General features: G+C 41.1%; 1 protein-coding gene across 50 annotated transcripts in view; it reads right to left on the reverse strand.

The window, feature by feature from the left end:
- Nucleotides 1-17,831, reverse strand: part of ADGRL3 (adhesion G protein-coupled receptor L3) — a 487,487-nt gene that overhangs the window by 188,027 nt on the left and 281,629 nt on the right. The gene's annotated exons all lie outside the window — the stretch shown is intronic.

Below are 17,831 nucleotides of genomic sequence, written 5' to 3' on the forward strand. Positions count from 1 at the left end.
AATAATGTGGAGTCAATTTATTAGCTTTTCTAAAAGTAATATCCAGCAGATAGAGGAATGTAGAGTGAGATCTCGTACCCAGGGAATACAAATTGCATCCAGAGCACCAACATCACACGGTAAAGCCAAGACAATGTTTCCTTCCAAAATCCAACACAAGGGAATCAGGGCATCAGCAGGAGGAAAACAGGACTGATGAACAACCCCAAAGGTCTCGCCTTCCTCTCCCTACACCTGACATTGCAACGCTCCCAAACTAAGAATGAAACATCTACATGTAGCTGGTCCATGTGGCCCGCAGAATCACAGAGAGCTTGCCTTTCCTTAGAATGATGTATGGCAAGTGACAACACCCCTTCAAGTACTCCTCATCAGTATCAATGAGTTCTATTTTTTGCAGGGAGGATTAAGATCAAGGATTAGCTCTTCTGGATAAAAAGAGAAAGCGTGTTCAAAAATTCTAAGTAATTACAACTGAACCCTAAACTGAAGATTTTTTTTTTTTTTTTTTTTTTTTTTTTTTTTAGTCTTATTAGTTCCTTTGCAAGGGGGAACTAATGCCAAGTTTGATATTTTTCTCACTCATCTTTTTGCAATTAGGCAGTTGCCTGAGCATCCAGGAACAGTGCAGGCAGTAGGCAATGTCCACTGCAAAGCACCTCTAGCAGGATAAGCATCAAACATGGCTGCATTAATCAACTCCTGCAGACTAAGCCTTAGAGAGACATGACTGGGTTTTTAAAATCACTTCACTCTTTCTGTGTGCCAAGCCCCAAACATTCCCAGCTTTTAGATCTACTGCATGTCACAGGGACACACAGCAGAGTGTGGGTATTGTCAGCAATTCCTGGGTATCAGTTTTTAAGTCCAGGTCAGTTAGGTTTGGGGTCTGGCTGATGATGATGTTGGAAAAGCTCTGCCATTGGGTATTGGGCTGCTAAGAAAACTTCATCTCTGAGCAATCTGACTGGGCAATTCCCTGAGAAACTGAGACAAATTTTGTTTGGATTTAAGCTAAAAGTATGGCTATAAGCAGCGCTGTAATTCTGTTTTCTGCTCCACCCCCACTTCAAAAATCTGCCCAAATGGCCCAGTGGGAGCATCCATTGTTCCAAAATTCAGGTCCACATAATGGATTCTTTCTCAACTAGAAAAACCAGTGAGTAAAGCCAGAGGTTTCTCTGTGTGATGTCCAGAGCATCACCCAGTTAACCATACTTTTTTAGAGCTGCCACACATCACCACAGAACTGTCTCCACTGCAGCACTGGGTGAAGAGAGACACCAGGTTGCTGCTACCTTTTAATTAATTAATTCATGAAAGAATTTATGGGTTTTTTTTTCAAAAATAAAGTATGCTTTAGAACAAGAGATATTTGCATTTTTCATTTCTTTAAATGGAACTAACAAGGCACATACATAATAGAACCTAAAATCAAAGGGAAAAAAACCAAACCTGTAACATTAATTTTCTCTTAGGCACTTTCGATTCGACATTATTGTAGCACATTGTCTTTGGAGCTTTAATGCCTACACTTTTACAGACCAAACCAAATCACTCCTATTTTGCTTGAAAGAAAACATGCAGGCTGTGAAAAGAATGCTCTAATAGACTTATTTTGTTTTATGAAAATCTGTGTCCCCAAGTTCTTTACGCAGTAAATTGAATTTTCAAACTGATGTTTATCGTATGCATGATTGTTTCCACGAATGAATTTTTTAAACAATGATACTGGACAGACCACTCAGGCAGAGAGCTTGCCTGATGTTTTTAAAACTAATGGTTGCAGTAAAAATGTCAGTCTGAAGAGGAAGCAACAATTTTGTCTTCTCCTGCTAATTACATAGGTTTCAGAATTGTGTTAGGACATGCATTTATGGCCAGCGTTAATCAGGAGTCATATAGCTGTAGGTCAGAGCAATTAATGTGCATTTAGAAGCAAATCCATCATTTCTGCCTATGATTTTTCTTTGTTAGTTAAGAACAGTTTTGCAGTGAATATATACTGTTAGTCTCCAATAAAAGCATGTTTCTCCTTATTTTTAGATCCATTACACACACACAGCTCATTCTGGGAATGTCTGAAATTCAGCGCGGCGGGCTGTATTTAGAAACAGAAGTTGTTCTCAGTTTGATGCTTTCTTACTGATCATTAACTACCACACAGCTGGCAATGAAATCAAGCCCCCAGTTGTCTTTTAAATGCAATAAACACATAACTGGGTCAAATTATTGCTGTGAATCATCTTTAGCCACTTTTGCATCATGTAATTTAATACGCATTTGTCGAAGAGCTGACACTGCCACTCTCTTCTCATTCTATATTGGAAAATTTAATTGGCTACCTATTTGACTTCAGGCAAGCACTGACATAAACCAGACAAACTCTCACCTCTTGACCCTATTGACTGACCAAAAACAAACACACCATTGGTACCACAAAAGCCATATGAGCACTAACTTAGGCTAATTCTGCACTCCTGAGAGGGGTCACATTTTGGGACTCTCTGCTGGTGTGATGAGAAAAAGGTATAAAATAAAGTAAAAATAAAAAAAAGAAAAAAGAAAAAAGAAAAAGAAAGAAGTTCAAGTGGACTGATTAATAGTAAATCCAATGCTTGACAAGCCAATATCCTCCTGCATGTTCCAGGAGAGCCTCTGCTCCTGAAAGGTGAGGTCGCCTGCATTTGGGTTTAAGAGCTGAAGCTTGTAAAGCTACAGTCACAGCTGTGCAGGTGTATTTATGATAGAGTAAGCGGGAATGTGAGAAATGAAGTGGAAAGAATAAAAGGGGAGATGAGAGGTGAATTTTCAATAAAATCTCCCTGAATTCAGGCAGAGGAAAGGGAAAGTGATAAATAATCTCTCTGGAGATAGCACTCATCTTGACACTACTTAATGGTAGCCATACACCTAATTTCCATGGACTGTGGTATCATGAGAAAGACTGCAAACCTTGAGTACCTGGGGCTCCTTCCTACACATCCTGAGTTCCAATGAGACTGTCATCCTGCTCAGATTTATGCAGCCCACAAACTGCATGGCAAAGAGAGCCAGCACCACATTAAATGCAGTAACTCAGCGCTGGGTCAAAAGTACCACAGGAAGGATGATCACAATTTGAAGCAAAGAAGGAGAAGGGTGCATCTCTTGTGCATCTTCAAGCAGCACTTGGGTAGCAAGAGGTGCAGCTCTGGCCAAGGTGGCTATCAGTGCCTAAGTCTGCCTTTTCATATCCTGAGCTCCAGGCAAAGTAAAAAATCCTGTAGGGCTTGCATAACTGTCACCACACTCCCACACAGGATCCGTAAGGCATCAAATTCTACTTCAAAAACAACAACAAAAAAATGGCTTTTGCATAGGAAACTTTTTACATACAGATCTGGGCACAATACAAGGAGTCTGTCCCACTGTCAGCAAAGAGCACTGCAGAATTCCTCTAGTTTAGTCTGATAAAAGTGACAAAGTTGATTTCTTCCCATTAAAATAAATATCAAGAGTACTGCTTAAAGAAACTTCTTGGTTAACTTCAGAGCTTTGTTTTGATTTATTTATTTTCTTTGCCTGAAGAGAAGGTTGTGCAAATCCTGCACTGTTAAGGGAAAGAAGTTCAAACTTTACATAAGGGCTTTTTGCCCAGTGTCTCTTGGCATGCTTCCTTGAGTTTGAGATTGCTTTGTATGGTGAAGTATTACAGAATAAGATAACACTGTGTTATCAAGGCACTAAGGAAGGGCTTTGCACTAAAGAAATTGAGCCAAAATTCCTTTTCAAGGAGAGCAGAGAGCGCATTTGAATAAGCACTAAATTCAGCAGGGAATAACTAATATGATTGGTTTTAAAGACACAGAAATGAGTATTTTGCTGTGTTATGAATGTTAAGCAAGAATTTTAAAACACTAGAGGAAGAAAATGCACACTTTCTACCCACGGTTTCAGCCAAGATGCTGTAGCAATTTTATAAATCAGAAAATAAACAAATTATTTGGATTCTATTTCTGAATGGCTACTATCACAAAATACCTTTGGCTCATTTGTTCTGGCAATCTAGATGTATTCTGCATCATAAACAGCAAATGTTTTTGTAGCAGATTTTGTAAGAGCAATGAAGATTTTAAAATGGACTTTTCTTCACCAAATTAGGCACCAATCCTGCAGATGCTTACACAGTTTATTTGTATCCAGATAAGGCATGCACACAGAATTTTATATCTATAGCAAAAATAGGCACAAGCTTAAGGGAATATAGTTTCCAAGACTTTTGCTCCGGTTTCTGTGGACTGCTACAGTTCTTCTGGATTGCTCTTCAAGAGCCAGGCTTTTAGCCCCAAAAAACTTTCACCTGCTGTATTTGCAGCAATTATTTCAGTTTTTAAAGAAAGCAATGCAACAAATGGGGATTGAAAGAAAACCTAAGGAATATGCTCTGTTTTCTGCAAAGCCAGGTATTCGACAAAGCACTCATCATCATGAGACACCTTGATCTCAGGTTACAGCCAGCTCCTTGCAGCAACACTGCACAAACTTCTTGAAACTTCAAGTAATCAGTTCTGCAGAAATTCCCTGTCCCAAGGTCCCTTGGAAAAGGCTGATCAATAGTTGTGCTGCAAACACAAATTTCACCCTTGCCCAGACAGGTGCAGCTCCCAGCAAGCTGAGAAAGAGCAGGATCCTCTTACACTGGAACTGATGTTTGCACGCAGTTTTCCGTCGTGCAGTATTTCATGGTCTTCATTTTTTGGTTATTAAAATAGGATGTTATCCAACAAGTGGAGGGGAAGGCAAGGTCAGGGATTTGGTTCCCATCTCAGAAGTGGCAGCTAAAGCTGCTGAGCAGCATGTGTTTCTTGTTCGAAACGTATCACTTATTCTTAAAAACAATAATATATACCATCTGCTGCAGCCATTCATAATTGATAAGATTTGGGTTGTGTTTGACTGCAAAAACCCACTTCTACATGAGTGTAGATGTTCAGATGAAGAAGTGTTGCAAAGCAATTTGTCTGAGATTTCTTAAGACACATTACACCAACAATGTGCAACTGTCTCCGGGCACTCACACGAGGCTCTGGAAACCCCACTTTATCATTTCACTGGGAAACATCAGCATCCTCCTGTGGCAAAAACGGTTTATTTTCAGTTGGAATGAACATCTAGAGTCCAACTGTTCAACCACTTCAGGGCTGACCAAAAAACAAAGCATAATATTAAGGGTATTGCCCAAATGCTTCTCAAAGATTGACAGGCTTGGGGTATCAAACACCACTCCAGGAAGCCTCCTCCAGTGCTCGACCTTCTCGGTGAAGAAATGCTTCCTAATGCCAAGACTAAGCTTCCTCAGGCACAGTTTGAACAGTTCCAGTGTGTCCTATCACTGGGTCCCAAGGAGCAGAGCTCAGCACCTCCCTCTAACACATCCTTTCCTCAGCAATCTGTAGAGAGCAACAAGGCTGCCCCTCAAACTTGTTTTCTCCAAACTCGACAAATCCAGAGTTTTCACAGGACATGTCTTCCATCCCTTTCACTGGCTTTTTGCCCTCCTTTGGATGCTTTAGAGCACTTTAACATCCTTTTTATATTGTGGATATATTGTGTCCAGAACTGCACACAGGACTCGAGGTGGAGGCGGCAGAAACGCTTAGTACAGCGGTATAATCACTCCTTTGTTTGGCTGGTTACGCTGTGTTTGATGCACCCCAGGATGGGGACTGTCCTCTGGGCTGCCAGAGCACTCTCTGCTGGCTCACACTGAGCTGTTGTCAACCATCATCCCCAGATCCCCTTCTGCAGAGCTGCCACTTCCCCACACCACATAAAGAATCTAGCAATTGTTCTTACTAAATTTTGTCCTGTTAATCATTGCCTGATGCTCCAATCTATCTACAATGCCTCTCATCCCTCAAGAGAGCTAAAAGCAACTCCTAGTCAGGGACCATCAGTAAACTTGCATTCACATCCTGTATCCAGATCTTTGATCTGCTAGGCAAATGGCCTTGTCATAGAAGAATACCGAATTATTTAAACAGGGATCTCTGCCTGTGTGAAGCCAGGCTGACTGTGCCTGACAACTGGACTGTTCTTTAAATGCCTGTCAATAGAACCCCACTATGATCTCCTTTATAGTTTTCCAGGAACTGAGGTTAGACTAACAGTGCTTCTTATCAACTGGAATAACACTGGCTACCTTCAAGTCAGCAGGGACCTCCCCAGACTCACAAAATATTTGGTAGATGATCAAGAGGGGTCTTGCCATAACATCTGCTAGTTCCATCAGTACTCTGGGATGAATTCCACCATGGACTTGTCAATGTCTGGCTGATGCAGCTGGTCCCTTACAATTTCACAGAAGTAAAGTCACTGCTCCCACACACTTATGGTCCCTTGAACTGAAAGGAGCAGGCAGCTCAAGGCATACCAGGATTAATAAAGACTCAGAATAAAAAACAAATAACATTGAATGCCTCCACTTCTTCTTTATCTCCATTAGAGGGGTGATCACCTTTAACAAGTATCACATCCAGCATTTTCTTTAGACCTCCTATTGCTATTAATGTACTTTTTAAAAAGCTTTTTGTTATCTGCCACAACACTGGCCAGTTTCAACTGTAATTGAGATCTAGCTAATTGCAATTTGGCCTTAGCTGTCTTCTCCCTACATACCCAAAGCACAGCTCTGTGCCTTTTATCAAGGCAAATTGTGAATGATTATTTTTGTGTACTCTATAACTGGTTTGAGACTTCGTTAGCCACTTAATTTCATTTCTGAGACGAGATGGCAGAAGGGACCAGTTCTCTTTGAGAAAGAAATGCTTTTCCTTTTCACTGGAAATCTCTCCATATTAACATCACTGCACCACAAATGTCCCCCAAATGTGAAGGCTCAGACTCACGCTGTTTAATAAGCAAGGCTGCACTGATTTAAATACTGTCCAATTTTAATCCAAATTCCCTCCAACTCAACAAGAAAACTCCCAAGTGTTTCAATGGGCTCTCATCAAAGGAATGTGTTGAAAGACAACTACTGTACCTCTATTAAGACTGTTAAAAAAAAACCAAAAAAAACCCAAAAAAACCCAGAAAAAACATCTGTAACTTAAGACATTATTTTAACTTCAACATGACAATTGAATCAGGTAATATTTTTAATGGATTCTATTAGAAACACTGACTTTTTGTTCTCAAAGTACCAGCCACAGAATGTAGATTTGTCACTTTATGGTAATTACTAATATCCTCCCCCACCAGAGTCATCTGGAACATATTTAATTATTGACTTCACTGGAAATGTACATGGCACATGCTCACTCTTCTGAGCAAGTCTTTAAATGGACAAAGGCCTGTTTGTTCCTTTTCTGAAACCCCAGCCTGAGCACACAGAGGACCCCCCAAATTAGGCTTCTTTTAGTTACATACACCACATGTAAGATGCAAACACGCAAGCTGACATCCATCAAACCTTTAAGCACATGCCTGGCTGGGAGTGTCCCAGTGGTGCCCATGGGAAAGGCCCCAGTGAAACCAGGGCTACAGCTGTGCCTTGTACAAACATCCACGTGGTAAATTTATCCCTGCCTCTGCATCAGAGCTGGCTCAGGTGTGCCTGTGGGGTAGGAACATCTTTTCCCTGCTACATTTTAGTAGCTGGTGCCTCACACCTTCAGCTCTATGCTGATAACTGACTGAAACAGTCCTTCCTGTCCCAGGCACTGCCAAACTTGAGTGTAAATACCCAGAGCAGCAGCAGGATACAAATGTGATTATATCGAAGCAGGACCAATTTCAGCCTGTGATAAGGAAAAGACCACAAGTAGAGATACAGTGTAATTTCATACCAAAGAGAGTCACTAGCCGCTCCATTCTGCTCTTCCCACACCAGGCTAGACTATGAAACTCATTTATCTTACAATTTCAGTGTTTTGAGCCACATCTTACTAATAAAAAAATATCTCCAACACCATCTATATATTGTTTCCTGATTTTTTCTTCTCCTTGAAGTATTCAAACTCAAGTCTGCATTTATTCCACAGACTTTACATTTCTTCCACCCCTTCTGTTTTGCTGCAGAAACGTGGAACCATCTTTTAGGGCTGCATTGAGAAGAGCACTTAAATGCAAGATTTGCTGCTTTAAATAGTAACATAGGTGGAATGATGCCAGACTGTTTCCTATACAGACATTAAAGGTGGATTTCCAGGGAAGCTCAGCTTTCATTAGGGCACCTAAATATAATAGACTCATTTTCAAAATCCCAAGAGCACAGTAGTTCCTGCTCTGTTTAGCAGAACCATTATTTTGCAGATCTGAACATCTGAAGTTTTGGAAGCTTTCAGGTGCGTGAGTGTGCATCTGTGTGGTCCTGCAAGCCGTTGTAAGGGATGAAATGGAAAAATGTGAGATTATTAATTTTTAAAGCAAAAAGAAAAAAAAAAAACGGGACAAGGCCCCGATGCTGCCTCTCCTGGGATAAAAAGAAAGGACTCAGCTGGATTACATGGTGATATGCCAGCCCCAGCCCCTGCTGCACCAGCATAAACACTCCAGCAAAGGACAAGACAATAGCTTCACTCACAGACACTGTTTAACACACACAAGAGAGAAGGAAAAAAAAAAAAAACAACAATAAAACAACAAACCAGAGTTAATGAGGTGCAGCTGAATAATACCTTCATAAAAGCAGAGAGAAAAACCAGGTAGACGTCATCTGCAAGGTAAATTAAAATTATACATCTCTGAGGATTATCAGTGAAAATTGAGATCTGGAAGGGAATTTGCTTTTGATATTGGAAGGGATAAATACCCACTGTAAATCTTTTTATGTGGGCCTGTAGAGCGGAACAGAGAAATTAAAGATAAATGAGATTAAGGCATTTTTTAAAACTACATTAGACATTTTAAAGTTACCCATGGACGGAAAAGGACTTTGGAGGAGGAGATTAGTTTAGACCCTCAGCAATACATTCATCTGTGAAATCAACTGGAATAAATCTTTTCTAATCTGAATTGGTTATCACTCCACTCCCCACCCCCTCCCAAAAAACAAACAAAAAAAAAAGTAAACAAGCAGACACACCTCAAAAAAACCCCTTAAGAATACTTCTGCATAGTCTGGCAATCAGCCCAGGTAAATGACATGCCATGACTATTTTTAGGTAAGAAACCTCTAGAAATAAGTTGCAGGATTTTGTTTGGTGTTTTGTTTGTTTTTCAAAAGGATACCCTGGGGAAGGCCCCTTTGCCTTAGTCTTCCACAATTCCTCCCATTTTACTCCTCCTGGAAACAGAAGCTAACAAAAATCAAATACTGTGCAGTCTATGTTTGTCTCCTTTGCCAGAGCTTGAGGTGCATACAACTACTGTGGTTTCATGCAGGCCTATATTGTTAAAAGTTGACTGGAAATGTTGTTAGGAAGAAAAGTGGAGGAAATGAGGGAAAGAAGTAATACATTCAGATTTATTTGGCTCTCTTCCTGGGAGCCCTTTTAATATAAAGAAACTCAACAAAGTTGTATTTTTAGATCTGGAAAGATGTGTTTTCGTATTTCACACACTAAAGGGATTTGCCTTAATATACTCAAATTTCCCCCCTCCCTCCTCCTCCCTCATGTGCTAGAAGAAATGAACTTCAATCCTCAACTTAGCCACTGGATACACATATTCTGTTCTCCCTATTGGCCAGAATAAAACCCAATAAATTTATTTCATTTCTTTTGTGGATTTATAATAGCACCTGGCAAGAATGGTCTTAATCTCCTTACAGTGCCTGCACCAAAGAAAGAAACCTTTGCAATACCTCTTGTAAGAGAAATTAAAGGAAAATAGGAATAAAGTCTGGAAATATAAATATTATTTCCATGAAGATCTGTTATAAAACATATGAAATCCATATCAGTGTCTCCAGAGAGTGCTAGGCATAATAGTGCAATTTAGGCAATAGGTTATTAAAGATGGGAAGAGATATATATTTCCCTTAACGATGACAGAATTGTTCAGAGACAATTGGGAAGTGTGGGGTCATGTTTAGACAGCAAAATGTTGGCAAATATCTCCAAGTGTCATGTCAGAAAGAGTTGAAAAACATGGCTTGGTACAGATGACCAAAAGCCAGTGGAGTTCTTCCTGTTGGTGCTCAATAAAAGCGTTTGCAGGGGTCAGGCTGCTGTGTTTTGTCAGCATCTTTATTAATGCAGCACAAATCTATTTCAGATACCACAAAGATCTCTCACTGTTTAGATGTGGAACCATCAGCTGCCAAGGTGGGAGGACTGCAGCTTTATTAATTTATTGAAGAATATCCCATTTTCTCATTCTTCTTTCATTCTTTCATTCTATGTGGTCTCGGCTAAAAATCCCTTTCTGGGTGAGACAATATCAATTATTTACTATGCTAGAAATGTGTGTGACAAAGATGAGTTTTGATGCTTTGAAAAAAGTGAATTAACTCAGACAGCCTCAGGTTACCAGGAACCTGTCCCAAAGTTTGCCAACACTGAAAGAAAGTTTCTCTGCAATTTAAGGACCTTTGATCCAGACTCAAAGACCAAAGGCAGCTGGGGAACAGACTGAAAGACTTTAAGCATCTTTTATTTTAAATGAGTAGACTCAAATCAAACCCATACACTTTCTCACTAAAAGTTCAGCAGCAATGGGTCAGGACTAAAAAGGAATAAATAGTGCACAGAAGTCACACAAGGACCTAAGTTACTCCCCTATATTCATAATCTTCATAAAATAACTTACACGACGCATCACAGTTTTCCACCTTTAACTTCCATAATAAACAAATTATAGAGGCCCTCAGGAGAACTGACAGGGCTGTTTGTCATGAAAAACAACCTATGTGAGAAACATGTAACAGACCTACACTAAATTCTTTGACATATTTGAAGTCTGGGTCTCCACGCTGCAAATTTTCTGAGAATGAGGTGATGGTGGGGCAAGATGTGAATTTTGCCTCTTGTGTTCTACCACAGAAACCTTTTTATATTCTTAAAAAAAAACCCAAAACAAACAACATAAAAAAACCCAAAACAAAAAACCAAAACTATTTCTCCCAGCTGTATGAGCTTAAAAATATAGTAAAAATATAAAAAAAAATGTGCAGTCAAGCACCCCATGATCATCTGAGAAGTTCATAGGATGCCCAGGCTGTAAAACACTCCAACTCTCATCCACTGCAGCATCTCAGACCCAATGGATTTGAGCACAGCACTGTGGTGACTTTTGTGATAAAGACAGCTTGTGCAACTCCAAGACATATGGGAGCAAAACCTGCTGTTTATGAACATTTCCAGAACCAATGCCTGTTTTAAAGACAGAATGCATCAGTGCATGGAGGCACTTCAATACTTTAAGCCTGGGACTAGGGAGTGGTGAGCTGGTTCAGGAGGCAGTCAGCTAAACATTCAGAATACAGCAAGAGAAAAAAATTACTTTTCCCACAAAGGCTCATTCTGGCATTGGTGGAAGATGTGAACAAGTGTCCCACTACCTAGAGGAAAGGACAGAGATAACAGGAGCCAGCAGGAGCTGGCTTCATATGGAAGCATGCTGGAACTTAAGAGATGCACCAGATAGTGATGGCCTTTCTACTATGGGGATTGCCTAACATGTTTCTAACTTCTCCCCAAGAAAATCCATGCTGTTCCTGCTGATAGCAGACCTTCAAACCAGTATTCATTACAGACACACTGGAAACCAGCTAACTTCCTTATTTTAATACAAACTCATCTCATATTCAAAAATTAACCATGTTGCCATTTATTTCACCATTTGTGCCTTACAAAAATGTTCATTTCCCTTCGTATCAGGCTATTTCAAGTTTTCAGATACCTTTATTTCCCTAGCCTTTAGCTGTCCTCCCTTGTTGAACATTATGCACACAGCTATGCAGACAGGTCAGCCTGCAGGTTTGCAAAGGCCCATAATATCAGGATATTTTAACTAAGAGTGCTTTCCAATAGTCACAAACACACAGTAAAAGAAGACTGATAAGGGAAGCAATACATTCTTTATTTCTGCCTCTGTGGATTAAAAAAAAAAAAATTAAAAAAGACCAAACAAACCTAGCAAGCAAAGCTGGGAATTTCAGTGAATACGAAAGAGAGGCCTGGGCAATGCCCAGGAAATTGTATGCATTGGAAGAAAGGCAATTTGTCAGCAGGAGACAAAGATTCTTTGCTCAGAAATAATCATAATGAATAGTTAGGTCTGCTGTTGGGTTTTTGGTTTGAGGGGTTTTTTTTTTTGTTTTTTTTCTTTGGTTTTACCTACTCTTCTCAGCTCATGAACAAAAATAATCTATCTAACAAATAAAACAAAGGAGACCTGGCTTCAGGAGGGAATTCGCTCATTACTGGCCAAAATGCCAACAGTCAAGCTTAATCCCTTGGGAACGTTTGCCATTTTCCCTGCTGGGCCTGGAGGGACCAAATTCTCTGGGGAGAAAACAAAAACAAAGCAAACATAAAAACCCAGGGCAAAAGAAAAGCAGAGAAGCCGCAAGCCCATTTGTTTAACAAAACACAGCACTGCTCTCAGTGGGCAAACACTGCTTCTTAACCGATGGAGAATTCAGCAAGAAAACACAGAGGGAAAGCCTAGAGGCCACATAATGGCCTTAGAACACTCCAGAAATAATTAAGAACTGTATTCTTGGGAAAAGTGGTCTCATTAAACTGTTTTCAGATTGCAATTTCGCCCCATCTTCCCCCTCTCTTTCCCTTTCTACCAGCAATGTTAGAGCAATGAAAATACCAGTTTGCTTTCTAGTGCTTGTATTCTCTTAAAAATGTCATTATTCAATTATCTGTCTATTCACTGGCCCTAAGGTCCAGCAGAGCAGATATTGTGCGCCTTCATTTAATGTTTTTAAATGCACTTCAGTCCACTTGTGATACAATAAAACTTTATTGAATTCTGTTCCCACATCACACTTACCATCCCTCTCTTTTATTGATATGTGAGCCCATCTACTCTTCTATCAGCAATAAAAGGAATATTTCTAGCAAGGCTATGACCTTTTCTTCCGTCACTACAGCAGTTGGGAAATGTGATTTCAGATTCCATGTTTAAAAAGAAAAAAAGTACTAAGAAAAGAAAGGATGAAATATACTCATTTGCTGGGGTTTTTTTCCCTTCCTCTTGTCAGTATTAGAGAAGAAGGAAATTCTCTGCAAGCACCAGAGATGTGTGGTGCCTTCACGTTAGCCCGTTTACCCGGAACATGAAGAAAGAACAATTCATCCTTCCCTGGAAGCCATGAGCATTTTTCTGTTGCAAGAAACATCCTCTTGAACAGATCTCCCCAATATTAAAAGCTGATGGAAGACTTGTGGCCTGGGTGTGAGGCAGGTTATCATCACAGTGGGATATGCCATGCCCGAGGCTCCTCCTGCTGCTGCCATCCTTTTCATCAGTGCAGCAATGGGCTTGTCCTCATTGAGTCACCACCCTTTTGCCACTTTGCCCTATCCCAGAGCTTAAATTTTCCAATTCCCTGTTTATAAAACAGACTGCTTCTGAAGCACAACAGAGCACAAGTTACTCTGTGACCTCCAAAACCTAGAACCTAAGGGAACTGTGAGCTCAGGAAAAACTGAAGGTAAATCTGACTCAGATATCCAAATCCTCTTTTGAACACTGTGCTCTATCTTTGGGAGTCTGTAAGGTTGTCTCTACAGGGAAATGAGCAGAAGAAAACATTCCAAAATACCTCTGATACATTCAACTCGTACCATTTTCAAAACCCAAATAAAAACTAAATGCAGACCAATCCCTAAAATCTCAGTCTAAGTCAGTGGGCAATAGCTGTTTGCATGTTGGAGTTTCCCCCTCTTCTGATCTGGAGTGCCACCCCTGAAGGGCAGTGCCACTGCCACATGTGCCTTGAGAGAGAAAAGGGAGCCTCACCTGGATTGTTCACTCTATTCCTCCTTCTCAGAAATACCTGCAGAACTACCCAAAGATGGACAGTTCGAGCTGTGCCTTGTCATGTACATACAGAGGCAGTATTTGCAAAACCAAAGGGTGGCTTTGGGTTTATCATGCTGTTGACAGAAAATCTGTCTGATTACAATGACAACCAGCTCAGCAGCTCTCCCAAAACCACTGCTCCTGCAAAACTGGGCTCTCCTGCTGGCCACTGGTCTCATGCACAGCTTTGGATAAATCACTCGTCTGTTTTCTGTGCTGGCTCATGAGTAAAATTGGAAGGCCTTTAGCACATTACAAAGGTGAAATAAGAAAAATTACATTCCTAGATGTACTGGCACCATGACAACAGGATTGTACAAGCACCAGAAGATGATAGTCAAGTGTTTCTGGAATGAGAGTGTTGACCTAGCTTTACAAAACCACCTCCACCACCACTGTTCCCATTACCCATTTAACTCTGCTCTGAAAAGGGAGAAGGGGACAGGGAAGAAATGCAGTAGGAGACAATAGAGTATTGGGTCAAAGGGACCCTCACCATGTCAGGTTTCTCATCCTAATACACAGCACAAAACTGCTCAAATGCAGTTTTAGTCACCTATCCACAATGAAACATGCCCACAGCTTTGGCAATGGCAGACTACAGGTTTGCAGTAGTACATACTCAGTTGAAAACCATGGAAAATCTCTCTTGGTCAATAATTATTAAAATGCATGCCACATTCCTGCTTTGAGAAAGAATTATTTTGATGATTTTTTCTGACACCAGAAAAACAGGCCAGCTGATGCCACTGAAGCCTGACAAACTAGGCCTGCTATCTTTTTACCTGCTGATATCGCCTGTTTTTTACTTGCTTTTCTCTGTCAGAGGGCAACCTAGAAAGCCCAGATGTCCTGGAATGACTATCCATTCTAGTAGAAGGCTGCTGCTACCAGATAAAGCAACTACAGGATCAGGAATATGAGGAGAGGACTAGGCTGTCTGCACAATCAGCTCTCATCTTGTCCACATGCTGAGACTAACTGTGGCCTCATAAAACTCTCTTTGTCAGGGGTATCTCTGGTGATCAGACAGGAATGTGGTGTGTGGGGTAATGTAAAGGACATTTTACAATATATGAGCTACTGAAGTTAAGAGAATGTTTGGATTTCCCTCATCTGAGAGGAAAGGGCGATGCTTTCCTCTAGAAAATGATATGAGCTAGTTGGTGGAAGAGTTAATAATTAAATAATAAAATCTCAAGAGAGGCAGACTAATGAATGGAGTTTTAAATCTTCCATATTTTTTCTTTGGGGGAGGACATACACTAGCACTACACTGAGCAGAAGTGCCTAAGGTCAATCCTAACAACATCTGTTAAAGATTACTCCCAAACCATCTCTTCTTGAGATGCACACACCCTCCCTTCTGCTGCACAGCCACCACTTGGGTAAACCCACTCTCTGTCCATAAAGAATAATTTCAAACTGTGAGGAGTAACCCATCCAACCAGACAAAGGCAAGCTGGAATTGCACACAAGTACAACTGCCTGCTGAAATATTAATTCCTTTATTATGCAACTGAGGTGTTTCTTTAGGAGATGGCCATATGGCAGACCCCACCACGCACCAAAGGCTGCCTGCACAGGGGCTGAGGCATGTGGGTTCAGTGACAAGAACTGACCTCTGACAACAACAGGGCATAAAAGGAGGAACAGATTTCATCCACCAGGTGTGGCTTTGGTCCAGCCATGCCTTCGCTGACCTACTTGCCCAGAGCTGACACCTTCCCCATCACTTGGACGGCATTCACTTACGGGACGCTCACTCGAGGGCCCAGGCAAGGAGCTCCGACAAAGTTAATCTGACCATTCCGAGGGAAGAAATAGAGGCAGTAACAAAGCCAGGCAGAGGCTGAGGCAGGAGAAGGATAAAACAGAGTTTCCCACTAGGTTTCCCACTCCGTGTCAGCACATGAGGGGACACAGTTTGCCTAAACACAACCTATTTCACTGGTGTTCCACTGAGTAACCACACATGAATACATGACCCAAAATTTCCTAGGTAACACACAACAACCTCAGAAAACCGGATCCTATTCCATCCTGTGCTCACCCTTTGTCTTCCCCCTCTAACTCTACTTGCAGAGGCACTATATGTGATTCATAGGAATGAAGGAAACAGCCATCAAAGCTCCTACCTTAATTGCAAAGGCAGCATGTCAGTTGTCATCCTTTTCCTCCCTAAATTCAGATCATTAAAAAAGACTCAATACCTACTGTACATTTGCTACTGAGCAACCACTCACAAGAGTTATTCTACATCTTGTACACAGGGCCAATTAACACCTCGGGGTGTAATACTGACATACTGCCTTTCTCACAAGGCACCACTATTCCTCTTTGTTTTATGTGCAACAAAGGCTGTGGAGGGGTACCAGGTAATGACTGTTGCTTTACCAGACCAGTCTCTGGAGGGAACAGCATACCCTCATGCAAATCATAAATCACAAGGAAATACAACCTGCTGTGATAAGTTGAAACCAATCTTCCCTAACCATTTCCATGCACAGTAATGCTTCTGAAATGAAAAGCCTCATTTAGAGCGGAATAACTTTAAACTGTAATTTGGAGTGTATTCTGCTTGATAGGGCAGACCCTGAGCCCTGATGTCAATCTTTCTGTGGGTTTAATAGCTCACCCCATAAAAAGTATTCCATAGTTGCATTTAGCAGCTTCACAGTTTTGTTCAGAGAAATCAAAGCCCCCCGCCAGCAGAGTATCCAAGTCCCTCAACAGAGAGGTCCCCATTACTCAGAGAGGTGATCTTGGAATTTCACAGAAGCCAAACAGCACACAGTCTTTCCAGCCTGTGGCAGCAGGCAGGTGGCCACCTCCCACCTGAGGGATGGAGAACACCCCAGGAGCTGTGAGCTCTTGCTTCCCCTCTGGACAGGGTGCCTGTCATTGCTCAGCCACGTCTGGCTCTCCTGCAGCCCATGCTTGAAGCAACAAAGATGTCCTCGAGCCAAACTCTGGGATTCAGCAAATCGATGTCTCCTGCTGCTCTCTCAATATAACACTGTGAGTTGAAAGCATACATTCCCATACCTGCTTTATTATTTTGAGAGGTGTGCTATAATAAGGTTTGGCCTACTCAAACAGAAAACCTGAAAGTGATGCTGTTATTCAGCACTCAGCTCTCTACAACTGCTAATAAAAAGTGCACTTCTCGTGTTACCATTGCTATTTCCTTTGTCAGTTATGCCCTTTTTGGCAGTAGGGCCTTAACTCTATGTAACAAATTTGGTTTCTACAGAAAGCAAATTCTGAGGTACACAACTTTTTGTAGCTCTGAATTTCCCATTGGCATATATTGCTGTCCTCTCAAGTGACTGGCTTTCTGCCCTCAAAAATTTAGTCTAAAATGGCTTGCCTGTAATTTGCCTTCATAACTTTGGAGGCTTATAAATTAGTATTTTTCTACCATCAAACATCAAATCACCCAAAACAACAGGTTCCTACACCTCCCTGGTGATACAATACTATATTTAAGACACTTATCAAATGCCACCAATTACATGGGCATAGGTCAGTCGAAGCACACTGCTGTATGATTAACAGCATCAACTTCTGTAAAGAGAAGCTTTAAGCTAGCAATAGTGCTTCACTCCTCCAGTCTGCTTTCTCTGATGGGGTTTCCCAAGTGTTTTCCAAAAGATGATATGTCACAGTTGTGCTGTGCAACACAGAACATTATTAGGATATTTTTAACCTAAGCACAAACCTGACACAGAGAACCATTTTTCACATCTTATCAGCTCAGTCTCATATGATGCACGTGGTCTGCTTTACTTGCCCTTGAGCAACAAGAGACAAGCTCAAGGCTGGCCCAATCTCCACAATAAATCTTTACAGTAAAA

The sequence above is a fragment of the Cyanistes caeruleus genome, chromosome 5 (genome assembly GCF_971803275.1).
Source record: "Cyanistes caeruleus chromosome 5, bCyaCae1.hap1.1, whole genome shotgun sequence".
Taxonomy (NCBI): Eukaryota; Metazoa; Chordata; class Aves; order Passeriformes; family Paridae; genus Cyanistes; species Cyanistes caeruleus.